The sequence below is a fragment of the Oncorhynchus masou genome, unplaced genomic scaffold (assembly GCF_036934945.1).
Source record: "Oncorhynchus masou masou isolate Uvic2021 unplaced genomic scaffold, UVic_Omas_1.1 unplaced_scaffold_873, whole genome shotgun sequence".
In the NCBI taxonomy this organism is placed as follows: domain Eukaryota; kingdom Metazoa; phylum Chordata; class Actinopteri; order Salmoniformes; family Salmonidae; genus Oncorhynchus; species Oncorhynchus masou.
In genome coordinates, this window is record NW_027015192.1 from 259,932 (window position 1) to 284,508 (window position 24,577).

At 42.5% G+C, this 24,577-nt stretch overlaps 1 pseudogene; it reads right to left on the reverse strand.

Moving 5' to 3' along the window:
• Nucleotides 1-494: 494 nt before the first annotated feature.
• Nucleotides 495-24,577, reverse strand: part of LOC135537933 (growth hormone-regulated TBC protein 1-A-like) — a 36,216-nt pseudogene continuing 12,133 nt past the window's right edge.

Below are 24,577 nucleotides of genomic sequence, written 5' to 3' on the forward strand. Positions count from 1 at the left end.
TTGGGGGACACAATGGAATCCTCAGTTAGCAGGGTGTGAGTTAACATTACACTCCATCTAACTACATTTAGGGTCTACATGAAGACAATAACTATCTAGCTACATGTGTACACTCAGGTCTAAATTAGTTAATGTAGACATGTAGCTAGATAATTAATGTAGACCTGAATGTACACATGAAGCTAGATAATTATCTAGCTACATGTCTACATTAACTATCTAGCTTCATGTGTACATTCAGGTCTACATGAACCAATACGTCCAGGGCTGGTTTCCCCCAATGCAGATGAACACCAAAGCTGGATGAAAACTCATGTTGAATTCCTGCATCTCAACAGTGCAGCCGCCGTCCTCTGCTGTCAGCGCGTCATTAAGACAGTCTGGTAACGTCCTCTGCTGGCCGCTCGTCTCAGACGATCATCTCTGCATCTCTTTTTGCAAAATGTCACTTATTGCCAAACCACATGCATTTGAGTATTCCATGTTTTCATGTCCATTGGCTAAATATGTTTTATTTCATGTGACTTTCATACAGTAAATGACAATAGTGTAATAGACTAAAGGTTTCATCGGCATCTTTGTTGTTAATTATTGTGATAGGCTCATGTTTATTTAACCTGTACGATGTGCCCCCACAGGATAGTTACTAATTAATTAGCTGGTACTCGTAACACCTTATAGTCTCCATACATGGTAGTCTACGTAGCTACATGGTAGTCATGCTAAAGAGTACAAAACAGTCTAGGACACTGTCCCAACAGTGAGGGATAGGATCCGAGGAGAGGAGACCATTAAGGAGTGTTGGGACCCAGCCCGGAATGTGTAGTGTTTGATTGACAGGTCAGGAGGATGGGGTCAGGACTCCTCAGCGATGATGCGTGCTCGACACGTCTCCCGGAGCTTGGTGATGGATGCCATGGAGAGGCTTCCGGGTTCCGTGAAGATTTTCTGGGAAAGCAGCAAGACAGAGGATTAGAGGGATGAACGGAGATCATTATGGTGTACACACACACACACACAGTCTTGTACAGGTAACCTTGTGGGGACACAATTTAGTCCCACTGAAAATCCTATTTTCCCTAACTGTGACCTGTACTTTTACCCATATCTAACCTTAACCCTAACCCCCCTAGAAATATCTAACCCTAACCCCCCTAGAAATATCTAACCCTAACCTTAAACCCCCTAGATATATCTAACCTTAACCCTAAAGCCCCTAGAAATATGTAACCTTAACCCTAAACCCCCTAGAAATATCTAACCTTAACCTTAAACCCCCTAGAAATATCTAACCCTAACCCTAACCTTTAAACCCCCTAGAAATATTTAACCCTAAACCCCCTAGAAATATCTAACCCTAAACCCCCTAGAAATATCTAACCCTAAACCCCCTAGAAATATCTAACCCTAAACCCCCTAGAAATATCTAACCCTAAACCCATTAGAAATATCTAACCCTAAACCCCCTAGAAATATCTAACCCTAAACCCCCTAGAAATATCTAACCCTAAACCCATTAGAAATATCTAACCCTAAACCCCTAGAAATATCTAAACCTAAAGCCCCTAGAAATATCTAACACTAAACCCCCTAGAAATATCTAACCCTAAACCCCCTAGAAATATCTAACCCTAACCTAGAAATATCTAACCCTAAACCCCCTAGAAATATCTAACCTTAACCCTAAACCCCCTAGAAATATCTAACCTTAACCCTAAACCCCCTAGAAATATCTAACCTTAACCCTAAACTCCCTAGAAATATCTAACCCTAACCCTAAACCCCTAGAAATATCTAACCTTAACCCTAAACCCCCTAGAAATATCTAACCCTAACCCCCCTAGAAATATCTAACCCTAAACCCCTAGAAATATAACCCTAACCCTAAACCCCCTAGAAATATCTAACCCTAACCTTAACCCCCCCTAGAAATATCTATCTAACCTAGAAATATCTAACCCTAAACCCACTAGAAATATCTAACCCTAACCTTTAAACCCCCTAGAAATATCTAACCTTAACCCTAAAGCCCCTAGAAATATCTAACCTTAACCCTAAAGCCCCTAGAAATATCTAACCCTAACCCTAAACCCCTAGAAATATCTAACCTTAACCCTAAACCCCCTAGAAATATCCCTAGAAATATCTAACCTTAACCCTAAACCCCTAGAAATATCTAACCCTAAACCCCTAGAAATATCTAACCTTAACCCTAAACCCCCTAGAAATATCTAACCCTAAACCCCCTAGAAATATCTAACCCTAACCTTAACCTAAACCCCCTAGAAATATCTAACCCTAAAACCCCCTAGAAATATCTAACCTTAACCCTAAACCCCCTAGAAATATCTAACCCTAACCTTAAACCCCCTAGAAATATCTAACCCTAACCCTAAACCCCTAGAAATATCTAACCTTAACCCTAAACCCCTAGAAATATCTAACCTTAACCCTAAACCCCTAGAAATATCTAACCCTAACCTTTAAACCCCTAGAAATATCTAACCTTAACCCTAAACCCCTAGAAATATCTAACCCTAAACCCCTAGAAATATCTAACCCTAAACCCCTAGAAATATCTAACCCTAAACCCCCTAGAAATATCTAACCCTAAACCCCTAGAAATATCTAACCCTAAACCCCCTAGAAATATCTAACCTTAACCCTAAACCCCCTAGAAATATCTAACCCTAAACCCCTAGAAATATCTAACCCTAAACCCCTAGAAATATCTAACCTAACCCTAAACCCCTAGAAATATCTAACCCTAAACCCCCTAGAAATATCTAACCTTAACCCTAAACTCCCTAGAAATATCTAACCCTAACCTTAAACCCCCTAGAAATATCTAACCCTAACCTTAACCCCCCTAGAAATATCTAACCCTAACCTTAAACCCCTAGAAATATCTAACCTTAACCCTAAACCCCTAGAAATATCTAACCCTAACCCTAAACCCCTAGAAATATCTAACCCTAACCCTAACCTTTAAACCCCCTAGAAAGATTTAACCCTAACCCTAAACCCCCTAGAAATATCTAACCCTAAACCCCGTAGAAATATCTAACCCTAAACCACCTAGAAATATCTAACCCTAAACCACCTAGAAATATCTAACCCTAAACCACCTAGAAATATCTAACCCTAAACCACCTAGAAATATCTAACCCTAAACCCCCTAGAAATATCTAACCCTAACCCTAAACCCCCTAGAAATATCTAACCTTAACCCTAAACCCCCTAGAAATATCTAACCCTAAACCCCCTAGAAATATCTAACCTTAACCCTAAACCCCCTAGAAATATCTAACCCTAACCTTAACCCTAAACCCCCTAGAAATATCTAACCTTAACCCTAAACCCCCTAGAAATATCTAACCCTAACCCTAACCTTTAAACCCCCTAGAAAGACTTAACCCTAACCCTAAACCCCTAGAAATATCTAACCCTAAACCCCGTAGAAATATCTAACCCTAAACCACCTAGAAATATCTAACCCTAAACCCCCTAGAAATATCTAACCCTAACCTTTAAACCCCCTAGAAATATCTAACCCTAACCTTTAAACCCCCTAGAAATATCTAACCTTAACCCTAAACTCCCTAGAAATATCTAACCCTAACCCAAACCCCCTAGAAATATCTAACCTTAACCCTAAACCCCCTAAAAATATCTAACCCTAACCTTAAACCCCCTAGAAATATCTAACCCTAACCCTAACCTTTAAACCCCTAGAAATATCTAACCTTAAACCCCCTAGAAATATCTAACCCTAAACCCCTAGAAATATCTAACCCTAAACCCCTAGAAATATCTAACCCTAAACCCCCTAGAAATATCTAACCCTAAACCCCCCTAGAAATATCTAACCCTAAACCCCTAGAAATATCTAACCCTAAACCCCTAGAAATATCTAACCCTAAACCCCTAGAAATATCTAACCCTAAACCCCTAGAAATATCTAACCCTAAACCCCTAGAAATATCTAACCTTAACCCTAAACCCCTAGAAATATCTAACCTTAACCCTAAACCCCCTAGAAATATCTAACCCTTAACCCTAAACCCCTAGAAATATCTAACCTAACCTAAACCCCTAGAAATATCTAACCCTAACCCTAAACCTTTAAACCCCCCTAGAAATATCTAACCCTAACCTTTAAACCCCTAGAAATATCTAACCCTAAACCCCTAGAAATATCTAACCCTAAACCCCTAGAAATATCTAACCCTAAACCCCCTAGAAATATCTAACCTAAACCCCTAGAAATATCTAACCCTAAACCCCTAGAAATATCTAACCTAACCTAAACCCCCTAGAAATATCTAACCTTAACCTAGAAATATTAAACCCCCTAGAAATATCTAACCTAAACCCCTAGAAATATCTAACCCTAACCCAAACCCCCTAGAAATATCTAACCCTAACCCTAAACCCCCTAGAAATATCTAACCCTAACCTAAACCCCTAGAAATATCTAACCCTAAACCCCCTAGAAATATCTAACCCTAACCCTAAACCCCTAGAAATATCTAACCTTAACCCTAAACCCCTAGAAATATCTAACCCTAAACCCCTAGAAATATCTAACCCTAACCCTAAAACCCCTAGAAATATCTAACCCTAACCTAACCCTAAACCCCTAGAAATATCTAACCTTAACCCTAAACCCCCTAGAAATATCTAACCCTAAACCCCCTAGAAATATCTAACCCTAAACCCCCTAGAAATATCTAACCCTAAACCCCTAGAAATATCTAACCTTAACCCTAAACCCCTAGAAATATCTAACCCTAAACCCCTAGAAATATCTAACCCTAACCTTAACCCTAAACTCCCTAGAAATATCTAACCTTAACCCTAAACCCCTAGAAATATCTAACCCTAACCTTAAAACCCCCTAGAAATATCTAACCCCCTTTAAAACCCCTAGAAATATCTAACCTTAACCCTAAACCCTAGAAATATCTAACCCTAACCCTAAACCCCTAGAAATATCTAACCCTAAACCCTAGAAATATCTAACCCTAAACCCCCTAGAAATATAACCCTAACCCTAGAAATATCTAACCCTAAACCCCCTAGAAATATCTAACCCTACCTTTAAACCCCCTAGAAATATCTAACCTAACCCTAAACCCCCTAGAAATAAACCCTAAACCCCTAGAAATATCTAACCCTAACCCTAAACCCCCTAGAAATATCTAACCCTAACCCTAAACCCCTAGAAATATCTAACCCTAACCTAAACCCCTAGAAATATCTAACCCTAACCCTAACCTTTAAACCCCCTAGAAAATATCTAACCCTAACCCTAAACCCCCTAGAAATATCTAACCCTAAACCCCTAGAAATATCTAACCCTAAACCCCCTAGAAATATCTAACCCTAAAACCTAGAAATATCTAACCCTAGAAACTAACCCCTAGAAATATCTAACCCTAACCTTTAAACCCCTAGAAATATCTAACCTAACCCTAAAGCCCCTAGAAATATCTAACCTAACCCTAAACCCCTAGAAATATCTAATAACCTAACCCTAAACCCCCTAGAAATATCTAACCTTAACCCTAAACCCCCTAGAAATATCTAACCCTAACCCTAACCCTAAACCCCCTAGAAATATCTAACCCTAACCCTAAACCCCTAGAAATATCTAACCCTAACCTTAACCCGTAGAAATAAACCCTAAACCCCTAGAAATATCTAACCCTAACCTTTAAACCCCTAGAAATATCTAACCCTAACCTTTAAACCCCTAGAAATATCTAACCTTAACCCTAAACCCCCTAGAAATAGAAATATCTAACCTTAACCCTAAACCCCCTAGAAATATCTAACCCTAACCTAAACCCCCTAGAAATATCTAACCCTAACCTTTAAACCCCCTAGAAATATCTAACCTTAACCCTAAACCCCCTAGAAATATCTAACCCTAAACCCCTAGAAATATCTAACCCTAAACCCCCTAGAAATATCTAACCCTAACCTAAACCCCTAGAAATATCTAACCCTAACCTTTAAACCCCCTAGAAATATCTAACCTTAACCCTAAAGCCCCTAGAAATATCTAACCTTAACCCTAAACCCCCTAGAAATATCTAACCTTAACCCTAAACCCCCTAGAAATATCTAACCTTAACCCTAAACTCCCTAGAAATATCTAACCCTAACCCTAAACCCCTAGAAATATCTAACCTTAACCCTAAACCCCCCCTAGAAATATCTAACCCTAACCTAAACCCCCTAGAAATATCTAACCTAACCCTAAACCCCCTAGAAATATAACCTAACCCTAAACCCCTAGAAATATCTAACCCTTAAAAACCCCTAGAAATATAACCCTAAACCCCTAGAAATATCTAACCCTAACCTTTAAACCCCTAGAAATATCTAACCTTAACCCTAAACCCCTAGAAATATCTCTAACCCCCTAGAAATATCTAACCCTAAACCCCCTAGAAATATCTAACCCTAAACCCCTAGAAATATCTAACCCTAAACCCCTAGAAATATCTAACCCTAAACCCCCTAGAAATATCTAACCCTAAACCCCTAGAAATATCTAACCTTAACCCTAAACTCCCTAGAAATATCTAACCCTAACCCAAACCCCCTAGAAATATCTAACCTTAACCCTAAACCCCTAAAAATATCTAACCCTAACCTTAAACCCCTAGAAATATCTAACCCTAACCCTAAACCCCCTAGAAATACCCTAACCCTAAACCCCTAGAAATATCTAACCCTAAACCCCATAGAAATATCTAACCCTAAACCCCCTAGAAATATCTAACCCTAACCTTAACCCTAAACCCCCTAGAAATATCTAACCCTAACCTTTAAACCCCCTAGAAATATCTAACCTTAACCCTAAAGCCCCTAGAAATATCTAACCTAACCCTAAACCCCTAGAAATATCTAACCCTAACCTCTAACCCTAAACCCCCTAGAAATATCTAACCCTAACCTAAACCCCTAGAAATATCTAACCCTAACCCTAACCTTTAAACCCCTAGAAATATCTAACCCCTAACCCTAACCCTAAACCCCTAGAAATATCTAACCCTAAAACCCCTAAACCCCCTAGAAATATCTAACCCTAAACCCCTAGAAATATCTAACCCTAACCTTTAAACCCCTAGAAATATCTAACCCTAACCTAAACCCCTAGAAATATCTAACCCTAAACCCCTAGAAATATCTAACCCTAACCCAAACCCCTAGAAATATCTAACCTTAACCCTAAACCCCCTAGAAATATCTAACCTTAACCTAAACCCCTAGAAATATCTAACCCTAACTTTAAACCCCTAGAAAGACTTAACCCTAACCCTAAACCCCTAGAAATATCTAACCCTAAACCCCGTAGAAATATCTAACCCTAAACCCCCTAGAAATATCTAACCCTAACCTAAACCCCTAGAAATATCTAACCCTAACCTTTAAACCCCCTAGAAATATCTAACCTTAACCCTAAACCCCTAGAAATATCTAACCTTAACCCTAAACCCCTAAACCCTAAACCCCCTAGAAATATCTAATAACCCTAAACCCCTAGAAATATCTAACCTTAACCTTAAACCCCTAGAAATATCTAACCCTAACCCTAAACCCCCTAGAAATATCTAACCTTAACCCTAAACCCCTAGAAATATCTAACCTAACCCTAAACCCCTAGAAATATCTAACCCTAACCCTAAACCCCCTAGAAATATCTCTAACCCTAAACCCCTAGAAATATCTAACCCTAACCTTAAACCCCCTAGAAATATCTAACCTAACCTAAACCCCCTAGAAATATCTAAAACCCCTAGAAATATCTAACCCTAACCCTAAACCCCTAGAAATATCTAATCTAACCCTAAACCCCCTAGAAATATAATAACCCTAACCTAAACCCCTAGAAATATTTAACCCTAACCCTAAACCCCCTAGAAATATCTAACCCTAAACCCCGTAGAAATATCTAACCCTAAACCACCTAGAAATATCTAACCCTAAACCACCTAGAAATATCTAACCCTAAACCCCCTAGAAATATCTAACCCTAACCTTTAAACCCCCTAGAAATATCTAACCTTAACCCTAAAGCCCCTAGAAATATCTAACCTTAACCCTAAACCCCCTAGAAATATCTAACCCTAACCTTAACCCTAAACCCCCTAGAAATATCTAACCTTAACCCTAAACCCCCTAGAAATATCTAACCCTAAACCCCCTAGAAATATCTAACCCTAAACCCCCTAGAAAGACTTAACCCTAACCCTAAACGCCCTAGAAATATCTAACCCTAAATCCCGTAGAAATATCTAACCCTAAACCACCTAGAAATATCTAACCCTAACCTTTAAACCCCCTAGAAATATCTAACCCTAACCTTTAAACCCCCTAGAAATATCTAACCTTAACCCTAAACTCCCTAGAAATATCTAACCCTAACCCAAACCCCTAGAAATATCTAACCTTAACCCTAAACCCCCTAAAAATATCTAACCCTAACCTTAAACCCCCTAGAAATATCTAACCCTAACCCTAACCTTTAAACCCCCTAGAAAGATTTAACCCTAACCCTAAACCCCCTAGAAATATCTAACCCTAAACCCCGTAGAAATATCTAACCCTAAACCCCCTAGAAATATCTAACCCTAACCTTAACCTTAAACCCCCTAGAAATATCTAACCCTAACCTTTAAACCCCCTAGAAATAAATAACCTAACCCTAAAGCCCCTAGAAATATCTAACCTTAACCCTAAACCCCCTAGAAATATCTAACCCTAACCTTAACCCTAAACCCCCTAGAAATATCTAACCTTAACCCTAAACCCCCTAGAAATATCTAACCTTAACCTTAAACCCCCTAGAAATATCTAACCCTAACCTTTAAACCCCCTAGAAATATCTAACCTTAACCCTAAAGCCCCTAGAAATATCTAACCTTAACCCTAAACCCCCTAGAAATATCTAACCCTAACCTTAACCCTAAACACCCTAGAAATATCTAACCCTAAACCCCCTAGAAATATCTAACCCTAACCTTTAAACCCCCTAGAAATATCTAACCTTAACCCTAAACCCCCTAGAAATATCTAACCCTAAACCCCCTAGAAATATCTAACCCTAAACCCCTAGAAATATCTAACCCTAAACCCCTAGAAATATCTAACCCTAAACCCCCTAGAAATATCTAACCTTAACCCTAAACCCCCTAGAAATATCTAACCCTAAACCCCTAGAAATATCTAACCCTAACCTTAACCCTAAACTCCCTAGAAATATCTAACCCTAACCCAAACCCCCTAGAAATATCTAACCTTAACCCTAAACCCCCTAAAAATATCTAACCCTAACCTTAAACCCCCTAGAAATATCTAACCCTAACCCTAACCTTTAAACCCCCTAGAAAGATTTAACCCTAACCCTAAACCCCCTAGAAATATCTAACCCTAAACCCCGTAGAAATATCTAACCCTAAACCACCTAGAAATATCTAACCCTAAACCACCTAGAAATATCTAACCCTAAACCCCTAGAAATATCTAACCCTAAACCACCTAGAAATATCTAACCCTAAACCCCTAGAATTAAACCCCCTAGAAATATCTAACCCTAACCTTTAAACCCCCTAGAAATATCTAACCTTAACCCTAAACCCCCTAGAAATATCTAACCTTAACCCTAAACCCCTAGAAATATCTAACCTTAACCCTAAACCCCTAGAAATATCTAACCTAACCCTAAACCCCTAGAAATATCTAACCCTAACCCTAAACCCCTAGAAATATCTAACCCTAAACCCCTAGAAATATCTAACCCTAAACCCCTAGAAATATCTAACCCTAAACCCCCTAGAAATATCTAACCCTAACCTTTAAACCCCCTAGAAATATCTAACCCTAACCTAAACCCCTAGAAATATCTAACCTTAACCCTAAACCCCTAGAAATATCTAACCCTAACTTTAAACCCCCTAGAAATATCTAACCTTAACCCTAAACCCCCTAGAAATATCTAACCCTAACCCTAAACCCCCTAGAAATATCTAACCCTAACCTTAAACCCCCTAGAAATATCTAACCCTAACCCTAAACCCCCTAGAAATATCTAACCCTAAACCCCTAGAAATATCTAACCCTAAACCCCCTAGAAATATCTAACCCTAAACCCCCTAGAAATATCTAACCCTAAACCCCTAGAAATATCTAACCCTAACCTTTAAACCCACTAGAAATATCTAACCCTAACCTTAACCCTAAACCCCCTAGAAATATCTAACCTTAACCCTAAACCCCCTAGAAATATCTAACCCTAACCTTAACCCTAAACCCCCTAGAAATATCTAACCTAACCCTAAACCCCCTAGAAATATCTAACCTTAACCTTAAACCTAGAAATATCTAACCTTTAAACCCCTAGAAATATCTAACCTAACCCTAAACCCCTAGAAATATCTAACCTTAACCCTAAACCCCTAGAAATATCTAAATATCTAACCCTAACCTAAACCCCCTAACCCTAACCCTAAACCCCCTAGAAATATCTAACCTTAACCCTAAACCCCCTAGAAATATCTAACCCTAAACCCCCTAGAAATATCTAACCCTAACCCAAACCCCCTAGAAATATCTAACCTTAACCCTAAACCCCCTAAAAATATCTAACCCTAACCTTAAACCCCTAGAAATATCTAACCCTAACCTAAACCCCTAGAAATATTAAAACCCCCCTAGAAAATATCTAACCCTAAACCCCTAGAAATATCTAACCCTAAACCCCTAGAAATATCTAACCCTAAACCCCTAGAAATATCTAACCCTAACCTTTAAACCCCTAGAAATATCTAACCTAAACCCTAAACCCCTAGAAATATCTAACCCTAACCCTAAACCCCTAGAAATATCTAACCTAACCCTAAACCCCTAGAAATATCTAACCCTAAACCCCTAACCCTAAACCCCTAGAAATATCTAACCCTAAACCCCTAGAAATATCTAACCCTAAACCCCCTAGAAATATCTAACCCTAAACCCCTAGAAATATCTAACCCTAACCTTAAACCCCCTAGAAATATCTAACCCTAACCTTTAAACCCCCTAGAAATATCTAACCTTAACCCTAAAGCCCCTAGAAATATCTAACCTTAACCCTAAACCCCCTAGAAATATCTAACCCTAACCTTAACCCTAAACCCCCTAGAAATATCTAACCTTAACCCTAAACCCCCTAGAAATATCTAACCCTAACCTTAAACCCCTAGAAATATCTAACCCTAACCTTTAAACCCCCTAGAAATATCTCTAACCTTAACCCTAAAGCCCCTAGAAATATCTAACCTTAACCCTAAACCCCCTAGAAATATCTAACCCTAAACCCCCTAGAAATATCTAACCCTAAACCCCCTAGAAATATCTAACCCTAACCTTAACCTTAAACCCCCTAGAAATATCTAACCCTAACCTTTAAACCCCCTAGAAATATCTAACCCTAACCTTTAAACCCCCTAGAAATATCTAACCTTAACCCTAAACTCCCTAGAAATATCTAACCCTAACCCAAACCCCCTAGAAATATCTAACCCCCCAAACCCCTAGAAAAACCCCCCTAAAGAAATATCTAACCCTAACCTTAAACCCCTAGAAATATCTAACCCTAACCCTAACCTTTAAACCCCCTAGAAATAATAACCCTAAACCCCTAGAAATATCTAACCCTAAATCTAACCCCCTAGAAATATCTAACCTTAACCTAAACCCCTAGAAATATCTAACCCTAAAACCCCTAGAAATATCTAACCTAACCCTAAACCCCTAGAAATATCTAACCTAACCCTAAACCCCTAGAAATATCTAACCCTAACCTTAACCCTAAACCCCTAGAAATATCTAACCTTAACCCTAAACCCCCTAGAAATATCTAACCCTAAAACCCCTAGAAATATCTAACCCTAAACCCCCTAGAAATATCTAACCCTAAACCCCCAAGAAATATCTAACCCTAAACCCCTAGAAATATCTAACCCTAAACCCCTAGAAATATCTAACCTTAACCCTAAACCCCTAGAAATATCTAACCTAACCCTAAACCCCCTAGAAATATCTAACCCTAACCTAGAAATATCTAACCCTAAACCCCCTAGAAATATCTAACCCTAACCTTAAACCCCCTAGAAATATCCCCTAAACCCCCTAGAAATATCTAACCCTAACCCTAACCCCTAAACCCCCTAGAAATATCTAACTAACCCTAACCCTAAAGCCCCTAGAAATATCTAACCTTAACCCTAAAGCCCCTAGAAATATCTAACCCTAAAGCCGCTAGAAATATCTAACCCTAAACCCCCTAGAAATATCTAACCCTAACCCTAAACTCCCTAGAAATATCTAACCCTAACCTTTAAACCCCTAGAAATATCTAACCCTAACCCTAAACCCCTAGAAATATCTAACCCTAAACCCCTAGAAATATCTAACCCTAACCCTAAACCCCTAGAAATATCTAACCTTAACCCTAAACCCCTAGAAATATCTAACCTTAACCCTAAACCCCTAGAAATATCTAACCCTAAACCCCTAGAAATATCTAACCTTAACCCTAAACCCCTAGAAATATCTAACCCTAAACCCTAAAACCTTTAAACCCCTAGAAATATCTAACCCTAACCTAGAAATATCTAACCCTAAACCCCTAGAAATATCTAACCCTAAACCCCCTAAACCCCTAGAAATATCTAACCCTAAACCCCTAGAAATATCTAACCCTAAACCCCCTAGAAATATAACCCCTAACCCTAAACCCCCTAGAAATATCTCTAACCCTATCTAACCCTAAACCCCTAGAAATATCTAACCCTAAAACCCCTAGAAATATCTAACCCTAACCTTAACCCTAAACCCCTAGAAATATCTAACCCTAACCTTAAACCCTAGAAATATCTAAAATATCTAACCCTAAACCCCTAGAAATATCTAACCTTAACCCTAAACCCCCTAGAAATATCTAACCCTAAACCCCTAGAAATATCTAACCCTAACCCTAACCTTTAAACCCCTAGAAATATCTAACTAACCCTAAACCCCTAGAAATATCTAACCCTAAACCCCTAGAAATATCTAACCCTAACCCTAAACCCCTAGAAATATCTAACCCTAAACCCCTAGAAATATCTAACCCTAAACCCCTAGAAAATATCTAACCCTAAACCACTAGAAATATCTAACCCTAACCCTAAACCCCTAGAAATATCTAACCCTAACCCTAAACCCCTAGAAATATCTAACCCTAAACCCCTAGAAATATCTAACCCTAAAACCTAGAAATATCTAACCCTAAACCCCTAGAAATATCTAACCCTAAACCTAGAAATATCTAAAAACCCCTAGAAATATCTAACCTTAACCCTAAACCCCTAGAAATATCTAACCTTAACCCTAAACCCCCTAGAAATATCTAACCTTAACCCTAAACTCCCTAGAAATATCTAACCTTAACCCTAAACTCCCTAGAAATATCTAACCCTAACCCTAACCCCTAGAAATATCTAACCCTAAACCCCCTAGAAATATCTAACCCTAAACCCCCTAGAAATATCTAACCCTAAACCCCCTAGAAATATTAACCCTAAACCCCTAGAAATATCTAACCCTAACCTTTAAACCCCTAGAAATATCTCTAACCCTAAACCCCTAGAAATATCTAACCCTAACCCAAACCCCCTAGAAATATCTAACCTTAACCCTAAACCCCCTAAAAATATCTAACCCTAACCTTAAACCCCCTAGAAATATCTAACCCTAACCCTAACCTTTAAACCCCCTAGAAAGATTTAACCCTAACCCTAAACCCCCTAGAAATATCTAACCCTAAACCCCCTAGAAATATCTAACCCTAACCTTTAAACCCCCTAGAAATATCTAACCTTAACCCTAAAGCCCCTAGAAATATCTAACCTTAACCCTAAACCCCCTAGAAATATCTAACCTTAACCCTAAACCCCCTAGAAATATCTAACCCCCTAGAAATATCTAACCCTAAACCCCTAGAAATATCTAACCCTAACCCTAAACCCCCTAGAAATATCTAACCCTAAACCTAGAAATATCTAACCCTAAACCCCCTAGAAATATCTAACCTAACCCTAAACCCCTAGAAATATCTAACCCTAAACCCCTAGAAATATCTAACCTAACCCTAAACCCCTAGAAATATCTAATAAACCCCTAGAAATATCTAACCTTAACCCTAAACCCCTAGAAATATCTAACCCTAACCCTAAACCCCCTAACCCCCTAGAAATATCTAACCCTAACCTAAACCCCCTAGAAATATCTAACCCTAACCGTAGAAATATCTAACCCTAAACCACCTAGAAATATCTAACCCTAAAACCTAGAAATATCCCTAGAAATATCTAACCCTAAACCCCCTAGAAATATCTAACCTAACCCTAAACCCCCTAGAAATATCTAACCCTAACCTAAACCCCCTAGAAATATCTAACCTAACCCTAAACCCCTAGAAATAAACCCTAAACCCCTAGAAATATCTAACCCTAAACCTTAAACCTAAACCCCTACCCTAAACCCCCTAGAAATATCTAACCCTAACCTAAACCCCCTAGAAATATCTAACCCTAACCCTAAACCCCTAGAAATATCTAACCTAACCCTAAAGCCCCTAGAAATATCTAACCTTAACCCTAAACCCCTAGAAATATCTAACCTAACCTTAACCCTAAACCCCTAGAAAATAACCTAACCCTAAACCCCCTAGAAATATCTAACCCTAAACCCCTAGAAATATCTAACCTAACCCTAAACCCCCTAGAAATATCTAACCTCTAACCCTAAACCCCTAGAAATATCTAACCCTAACCCTAAACCCCTAGAAATATCTAACCCTAACCCTAACCTAGAAATATAAACCCCTAGAAATATCTAACCCTAACCTAACCCTAAACCCCTAGAAATATCTAACCCTAACCTAAACCCCTAGAAATATCTAACCCTAACCTTAAACCCCTAGAAATATCTAACCCTAACCCTAACCCTAGAAAACCTTTAAACCCCCTAGAAATATCTAACCCTAACCCTAAACCCCTAGAAATATCTAACCTTAACCCTAAACCCCTAGAAAATCTAACCTAACCCTAAACCCCTAGAAATATCTAACCCTAAACCCCTAGAAATATCTAACCCTAAAACCTAGAAATATCTAACCCTAAACCCCTAGAAATATCTAACCCTAAACCCCTAGAAATATCTAACCCTAAACCCCTAGAAATATCTAACCCTAACCCTAAACCCCTAGAAATATCTAACCCTAACCCCTAGAAATATTTAAACCCCTAGAAATAAATAACCCTAAAGCCCCTAGAAATATCTAACCTTAACCCTAAACCCCTAGAAATATCTATCTAACCCTAAAAACCCCTAGAAATATCTAACCCTAACCCTAAACCCCTAGAAATATCTAACCCTAAACCCCCCTAGAAATATCTAACCCCCTATCTAACCCTAAACCCCTAGAAATATCTAACCCTTAAACCTAGAAATATTAAACCCCTAGAAATATCTAACCCTAACCTTTAAACCCCTAGAAATATCTAACCTTAACCCTAAACCCCTAGAAATATCTAACCTTAACCCTAAACCCCTAGAAATATCTAACCCCTAGAAATATCTAACCCTAAACCCCTAGAAATATCTAACCCTAACCTAAACCCCCTAGAAATATCTAACCCTAAACCCCCTAGAAATAATAACCCTAACCCCTAGAAATATCTAACCCTAAACCCCTAGAAATATCTAATCTAAACCCCCTAACCCTAAACCCCTAGAAATATCTAACCCTAAACCCCTAGAAATATCTAATCTAAATATCTAACCCTAAACCCCTAGAAATATCTAACCTTAACCCTAAACCCCTAGAAATATCTAACCTAACCCTAAACCCCTAGAAATATCTAACCTAACCTTTAAACCCCTAACCTTAACCCTAAACCCCTAGAAATATCTAACCCTAACCCTAAACCCCTAGAAATATCTAATCTAAACCCCCTAAAAATATCTAACCCTAACCTTAAACCCCTAGAAATATCTAACCCTAACCTTTAAACCCCCTAGAAAATATAACCCTAAACCCCCTAGAAATATCTAACCCTAAACCCCTAGAAAAATAAACCCCTAGAAATATCTAACCCTAAACCCCTAGAAATATCTAACCCTAAACCCCTAGAAATATCTAACCCTAAACCCCCTAGAAATATCTAACCCTAAAACCCCTAGAAATATCTAACCCTAACCTTAAACCCCTAGAAATATCTAACCCTAACCTTTAAACCCCTAGAAATATCTAACCTTAACCCTAAACTCCCTAGAAATATCTAACCTTAACCCTAAACCCCCTAGAAATATCTAACCCTAACCTTAAACCCCCTAGAAATATCTAACCCTAACCCTAACCTTTAAACCCCCTAGAAAGATTTAACCCTAACCCTAAACCCCCTAGAAATATCTAACCCTAAACCCCGTAGAAATATCTAACCCTAAACCACCTAGAAATATCTAACCCTAAACCCCCTAGAAATATCTAACCCTAACCTTAACCTTAAACCCCCTAGAAATATCTAACCCTAACCTTTAAACCCCCTAGAAATATCTAACCTTAACCCTAAAGCCCCTAGAAATATCTAACCTTAACCCTAAACCCCCTAGAAATATCTAACCCTAACCTTAACCCTAAACCCCCTAGAAATATCTAACCTTAACCCTAAACCCCCTAGAAATATCTAACCCCTTTAAACCCCCTAGAAATATCTAACCTTAACCCTAAACCACCTAGAAATATCTAACCCTAACCCTAAACCCCTAGAAATATCTAACCCTAACCTAGAAATATCTAACCCTAAACCCCCTAGAAATATCTAACCCTAAACCCCCTAGAAATATCTAACCCTAACCTTAAACCCCTAGAAATATCTAACCCTAACCTAAACCCCTAACCTTAACCCTAAACTCCCTAGAAATATCTAACCTAACCCTAAACCCCTAGAAATATCTAACCTAACCCTAAACCCCCTAGAAATATCTAACCCTAACCCTAAACCCCTAGAAAATATCTAACCCTTTAAACCTAGAAAGATTTAACCCTAACCCTAAACCCCTAGAAATATCTAAAGAAATATCTAACCCTAAAACCTAGAAATATCTTAAACCCCCTAGAAATATCTAACCCTAACCTTTTAAACCCCTAGAAATATCTAACCCTAACCTTTAAACCCCTAGAAATATCTAACCTTAACCCTAAAGCCCCTAGAAATATCTAACCTTAACCCTAAACCCCCTAGAAATAAACCCTAACCTTAACCCTAAACCCCTAGAAATATCTAACCCTAAACCCCTAGAAATATCTAACCCTAACCTAAACCCCTAGAAATATCTAACCTAACCCTAAACCCCTAGAAATATCTAACCCTAACCCTAACCTTTAAACCCCCTAGAAATATCTAACCCTAACCCTAAACCCCCTAGAAATATCTAACCCTAAACCCCCTAGAAATATCTAACCCTAACCTTAAACCCCCTAGAAATATCTAACCCTAACCTTTAAACCCCCTAGAAATATCTAACCTTAACCCTAAACCCCTAGAAATATCTAACCTAACCCTAAACCCCCTAAACCCCCTAGAAATATAAACCTTAACCCTAAACCCCCTAGAAATATCTAACCTTAACCCTAAACCCCCTAGAAATATCTAACCCTAAACCCCCTAGAAATATCTAACCTTAACCTTAAACCCCCTAGAAATATCTAACCCTAACCTTTAAACCCCCTAGAAATATCTAACCCTAACCTTTAAACCCCCTAGAAATATCTAACCTTAACCCTAAAGCCCCTAGAAATATCTAACCCTAAACCCCCTAGAAATATCTAACCTTAACCCTAAACCCCTAGAAATATCTAACCTTAACCCTAAACCCCCTAGAAATATCTAACCCTAAACCCCCTAGAAATATCTAACCTAACCTAAACCCCCTAGAAATATCTAACCTTAACCCTAAAACCCCTAGAAATATAACCTTAACCCTAAACCCCTAAAGAAATATCTAACCTTAACCCTAAACCCCCTAGAAATATCTAACCTAACCTAACCCTAAACCCCTAGAAATATCTAACCTAACCCTAAACCCCTAGAAATATCTAACCTAACCTTTAAACCCCCTAGAAATATCTAACCCTAACCTTTAAACCCCCTAGAAATATCTAACCTTAACCCTAAAGCCCCTAGAAATATCTAACCCTAAACCCCCTAGAAATATCTAACCTTAACCCTAAAACCCCTAGAAATATAACCTTAACCCTAAACCCCCTAGAAATATCTAACCCTAAACCCCCTAGAAATATCTAACCCTAAACCCCCTAGAAATATCTAACCTTAACCCTAAAGCCCCTAGAAATAGCTAACCCTAAACCCCCTAGAAATATCTTTCCCTAACCTTAACCCTAAACCCCCTAGAAATATCTAACCCTAAAGCCCCTAGAAATATCTAACCCTAAACCCCCTAGAAATATCTAACCTTAACCCTAAACCCCCTAGAAATATCTAACCTTAACCCTAAACCCCCTAGAAATATCTAACCCTAACCTTAACCCTAAACCCCCTATAAATATCTAACCCTAAACCCCTAGAAATATCTAACCCTAACCTTAACCCTAAACTCCCTAGAAATATCTAACCCTAACCTTAACCCCCCTAGAAATAGCATTTCCCCTCATGGGGACTAACAAAATGTCCCCAGTTTGTCAAATTTGTGTTTGTTTGCTATTCTTGTGGGGACCAGAAGTTAAAACACATCCACACACACGTTCATTTCAGAGTGTGTGTGTGTGTGTGTGTGTGTGTGTATACCTGCATGAAGGAGTGGCAGTCCTCTACATCAGGGCCTCTGGTCATGTGTTTGAAGCAGTCACAGACGTCAGGCAGGGAACCGGCCTGTTGGACCTCAGCCTGCTGGTTCCTTATCAACGTCAGAGCCACACGGAACAGAAGGAACCCTCGTAGAACAGACAGTCCCAGATACGCAGAACCGTCTGAGGACGAGAACCAAGGAGAGAGATGAGTCGGGCTTAACGGGCCGCAGGACAGTCGGGCTTAACGGGCCGCAGGACAGTCGGGCTTAACGGGCCGCAGGACAGTCGGGCTTAACGGGCCGCAGGACAGTCGGGTTTAACGGGCCGCAGGACAGTCACTTAACGGGCCGCAGGACAGTCGGGCTTAACGGGCCGCAGGACAGTCGGGCTTAACGGGCCGCAGGACAGTCGGGCTTAACGGGATGCAGGACAGTCGGGCTTAACGGGCCGCAGGACAGTCGGGCTTAACGGGCCGCAGGACAGTCGGGCTTAACGGGCCGCAGGACAGTCGGGCTTAACGGGATGCAGGACAGTCGGGCTTAACGGGCCGCAGGACAGTCGGGCTTAATGGGCCGCAGGACAGTCGGGCTTAACGGGCCGCAGGACAGTCGGGCTTAACGGGCCGCAGGACAGTCGGGCTTAACGGGCCGCAGGACAGTCGGGCTTAACGGGCCGCAGGACAGTCGGGCTTAACGGGCCGCAGGACAGTCGGGCTTAACGGGATGCAGGAAGTCGGGCTTAACGGGCCGCAGGACAGTCGGGCTTAACGGGCCGCAGGGCAGTCGGTCTTAACGGGCCGCAGGACAGTCGGGCTTAACGGGCCGCAGGACAGTCGGGCTTAACGGGCCGCAGGACAGTCGGTCTTAACGGGCAGCAGGACAGTCGGGCTTAACGGGCCGCAGGACAGTCGGGCTTAACGGGCCGCAGGACAGTCGGGCTTAACGGGCCGCAGGACAGTCGGGCTTAACGGGCCGCAGGACAGTCGGGCTTAACGGGCCGCAGGACAGTCGGGCTTAACGGGCCGCAGGACAGTCGGGCTTAACGGGCCGCAGGACAGGTCATCAAGCTGAGATGGTAGACAGTGACACTCGGCACGGTGATGAAATAGGTAAAGATTGTTCTTCATTCTGCTGTCTCTTCCCCTCCTGCTGCTCCAGGAGCCCTGGACTGAGTTCAGCTCAGCAGACTGACCTCATGACACACAGAACACACTCTGCCCTGGAGCAGACTGACCTGACACACAGAACACACTCTGCCCTGGAGCAGACTGACACACAGAACACACTCTGCCCTGGAGCAGACTGACCTCAGAACACACTCTGCCCTGGAGCAGACTGACCTCAGAACACAGAACACACTCTGCCCTGGAGCAGACTGACCTCAGAACACAGAACACACTCTGCCCTGGAGCAGACTGACCTCATGACACACAGAACACACTCTGCCCTGGAGCAGACTGACACACAGAACACACTCTGCCCTGGAGCAGACTGACCTGACGACACACAGAACACACTCTGCCCTGGAGCAGACTGACCTCAGAACACAGAACACACTCTGCCCTGGAGCAGACTGACCTCAGAACACAGAACACACTCTGCCCTGGAGCAGACTGACCTCATGACACAGAACACACTCTGCCCTGGAGCAGACTGACCTCCTGACACAGAACACACTCTGCCCTGGAGCAGACTGACCACAGAACACAGAACACACTCTGCCCTGGAGCAGACTGACCTCATGACACAGAACACACTCTGCCCTGGAGCAGACTGACCACAGAACACACTCTGCCCTGGAGCAGACTGACCTCAGAACACAGAACACACTCTGCCCTGGAGCAGACTGACCTCAGAACACAGAACACACTCTGCCCTGGAGCAGACTGACACACAGAACACAGAACACACTCTGCCCTGGAGCAGACTGACCACAGAACACACTCTGCCCTGGAGCAGACTGACCTCAGAACACAGAACACACTCTGCCCTGGAGCAGACTGACACACAGAACACAGAACACACTCTGCCCTGGAGCAGACTGACACACAGAACACAGAACACATTCTGCCCTGGAGCAGACTGACCTCCTGACACACAGAACACACTCTGCCCTGGAGCAGACTGACACACAGAACACACTCTGCCCTGGAGCAGACTGACCTGACACACAGAACACACTCTGCCCTGGAGCAGACTGACCTCAGAACACAGAACACACTCTGCCCTGGAGCAGACTGACTCAGAACACAGAACACATTCTGCCCTGGAGCAGACTGACCTCCTGACACACAGAACACACTCTGCCCTGGAGCAGACTGACCTCAGAACACAGAACACATTCTGCCCTGGAGCAGACTGACACACAGAACACACTCTGCCCTGGAGCAGACTGACCTCAGAACACAGAACACACTCTGCCCTGGAGCAGACTGACACACAGAACACAGAACACACTCTGCCCTGGAGCAGACTGACCTCAGAACACAGAACACACTCTGCCCTGGAGCAGACTGACACACAGAACACAGAACACATTCTGCCCTGGAGCAGACTGACCTCAGAACACAGAACACACTCTGCCCTGGAGCAGACTGACCACAGAACACACTCTGCCCTGGAGCAGACTGACCTCAGAACACAGAACACACTCTGCCCTGGAGCAGACTGACCTCCTGACACACAGAACACACTCTGCCCTGGAGCAGACTGACCTCAGAACACAGAACACACTCTGCCCTGGAGCAGACTGACCACAGAACACACTCTGCCCTGGAGCAGACTGACCTGACGACACACAGAACACACTCTGCCCTGGAGCAGACTGACCTCAGAACACAGAACACACTCTGCCCTGGAGCAGACTGACCTCAGAACACAGAACACACTCTGCCCTGGAGCAGACTGACCTCAGAACACAGAACACACTCTGCCCTGGAGCAGACTGACCTCCTGACACAGAACACACTCTGCCCTGGAGCAGACTGACCACAGAACACAGAACACACTCTGCCCTGGAGCAGACTGACCTCATGACACAGAACACACTCTGCCCTGGAGCAGACTGACCACAGAACACAGAACACACTCTGCCCTGGAGCAGACTGACCTCAGAACACAGAACACACTCTGCCCTGGAGCAGACTGACACACAGAACACAGAACACACTCTGCCCTGGAGCAGACTGACCTCAGAACACAGAACACACTCTGCCCTGGAGCAGACTGACCTCCAGAACACAGAACACACTCTGCCCTGGAGCAGACTGACCACAGAACACAGAACACACTCTGCCCTGGAGCAGACTGACCACAGAACACAGAACACACTCTGCCCTGGAGCAGACTGACCTGCCCAGAACACAGAACACACTCTGCCCTGGAGCAGACTGACACACAGAACACACTCTGCCCTGGAGCAGACTGACCTCAGAACACACTCTGCCCTGGAGCAGACTGACCTGACACACAGAACACACTCTGCCCTGGAGCAGACTGACCTCAGAACACAGAACACACTCTGCCCTGGAGCAGACTGACACACAGAACACAGAACACATTCTGCCCTGGAGCAGACTGACCTCCTGACACACAGAACACACTCTGCCCTGGAGCAGACTGACCTCAGAACACAGAACACATTCTGCCCTGGAGCAGACTGACCACAGAACACACTCTGCCCTGGAGCAGACTGACCTCAGAACACAGAACACACTCTGCCCTGGAGCAGACTGACCTGACACACAGAACACACTCTGCCCTGGAGCAGACTGACCTCAGAACACAGAACACACTCTGCCCTGGAGCAGACTGACCACAGAACACACTCTGCCCTGGAGCAGACTGACCACAGAACACACTCTGCCCTGGAGCAGACTGACCTCAGAACACAGAACACACTCTGCCCTGGAGCAGACTGACCACAGAACACACTCTGCCCTGGAGCAGACTGACCTCAGAACACAGAACACACTCTGCCCTGGAGCAGACTGACCACAGAACACAGAACACACTCTGCCCTGGAGCAGACTGACCTCAGAACACAGAACACACTCTGCCCTGGAGCAGACTGACCTCAGAACACAGAACACACTCTGCCCTGGAGCAGACTGACCTGACGACACACAGAACACATTCTGCCCTGGAGCAGACTGACCTCAGAACACAGAACACACTCTGCCCTGGAGCAGACTGACCTCATGACACACAGAACACACTCTGCCCTGGAGCAGACTGACCTGACACACAGAACACATTCTGCCCTGGAGCAGACTGACCTCAGAACACAGAACACACTCTGCCCTGGAGCAGACTGACCTCAGAACACAGAACACATTCTGCCCTGGAGCAGACTGACCTTCTGCCCTGGAGCAGACTGACCTCAGAACACAGAACACATTCTGCCCTGGAGCAGACTGACCTGACACACAGAACACACTCTGCCCTGGAGCAGACTGACCTGACACACAGAACACACTCTGCCCTGGAGCAGACTGACCTCAGAACACAGAACACACTCTGCCCTGGAGCAGACTGACCTCAGAACACAGAACACACTCTGCCCTGTAAACCTGATTCAGCCCTGTTGTGGGGCTGAGTTCCCATTCTGCCCTGTAAACCTGATTCTGCCCTGTTGTGGGGCTGAGTTCCCATTCTGCCCTGTAAACCTGATTCTGCCCTGTTGTGGGGGTTGAGTCTCTGATAAAGCTCAGCACTGATAAAACATGATTTAATAGCCCTTCTACAACAGATCACTGACCCAAACCTGACTGGGTGTTTACATGTTCAATAGTTACATCAACTTAGTAATAGTACTCCCCCCCCCCTCCCCCTCACCTCTACAGGCAGGACGTCTATGTAGAGACAGATGAACCACCTGGAGACCACCAGGGTCCACATGACGTTGTGTTGCCCCATGGCCTGCCACACAACTGGGGCTTTGGTCCTCACAAGCTCCCCTAAAACCTCCTGGTCCATCTTCAGACCCAGCATAGCTGGGGTGTAGTAGTCTGGACAGGAGACAGACAGGGCACACAACTTAGTATCAACAGTCCCTTTCATTACACTGTAGGTTTTTTACTGTCGTCAAGGGACACACACACACACACCTCAAAGATATGTGCCCTGAACTCAGTGACGAATGTGATCTCAGATCAAATCCACCTGTTTGTCAGAGTGGAGCCCGACGATGCCAAGGTAGTGAGCTGGGGCGTGATGTCATTTCCTGTGTGACATCATAGGATTACCCCCCTCCCTCCCCTCCGTGTGATGGGACATGGGTCTTACCGAGGCTCAAGACCATGTGACCTCCGCTGGGTTATACATAGACCCACGGCAGGGAGACAAGACAAACACACCTGGTAGTATCCTGCCCAGTAGAGCGTCCATCAGCCAGAATGATTTCTCCTCATCTTTAGTGATGATGATGAGGTACCCAGCGATGAAGTTCATGCCCTGAAGACAAGACAGTTATTAGATACATATGAATATTACATTTCAGCCACAATAAATTGTTAATAGTTATAACAGTGTTTTCAAGGTGTTGTTGTTGTCTGGAGGTTGTTGACATCCTCTCCTTGACAGCTTAGTGAGGGGCAAAACCTGTTCTAATTCAACAGCTCTCGCTCTCTCTCTCTCTCTCTCTCTCCCTGGCCAATACATTCTAATT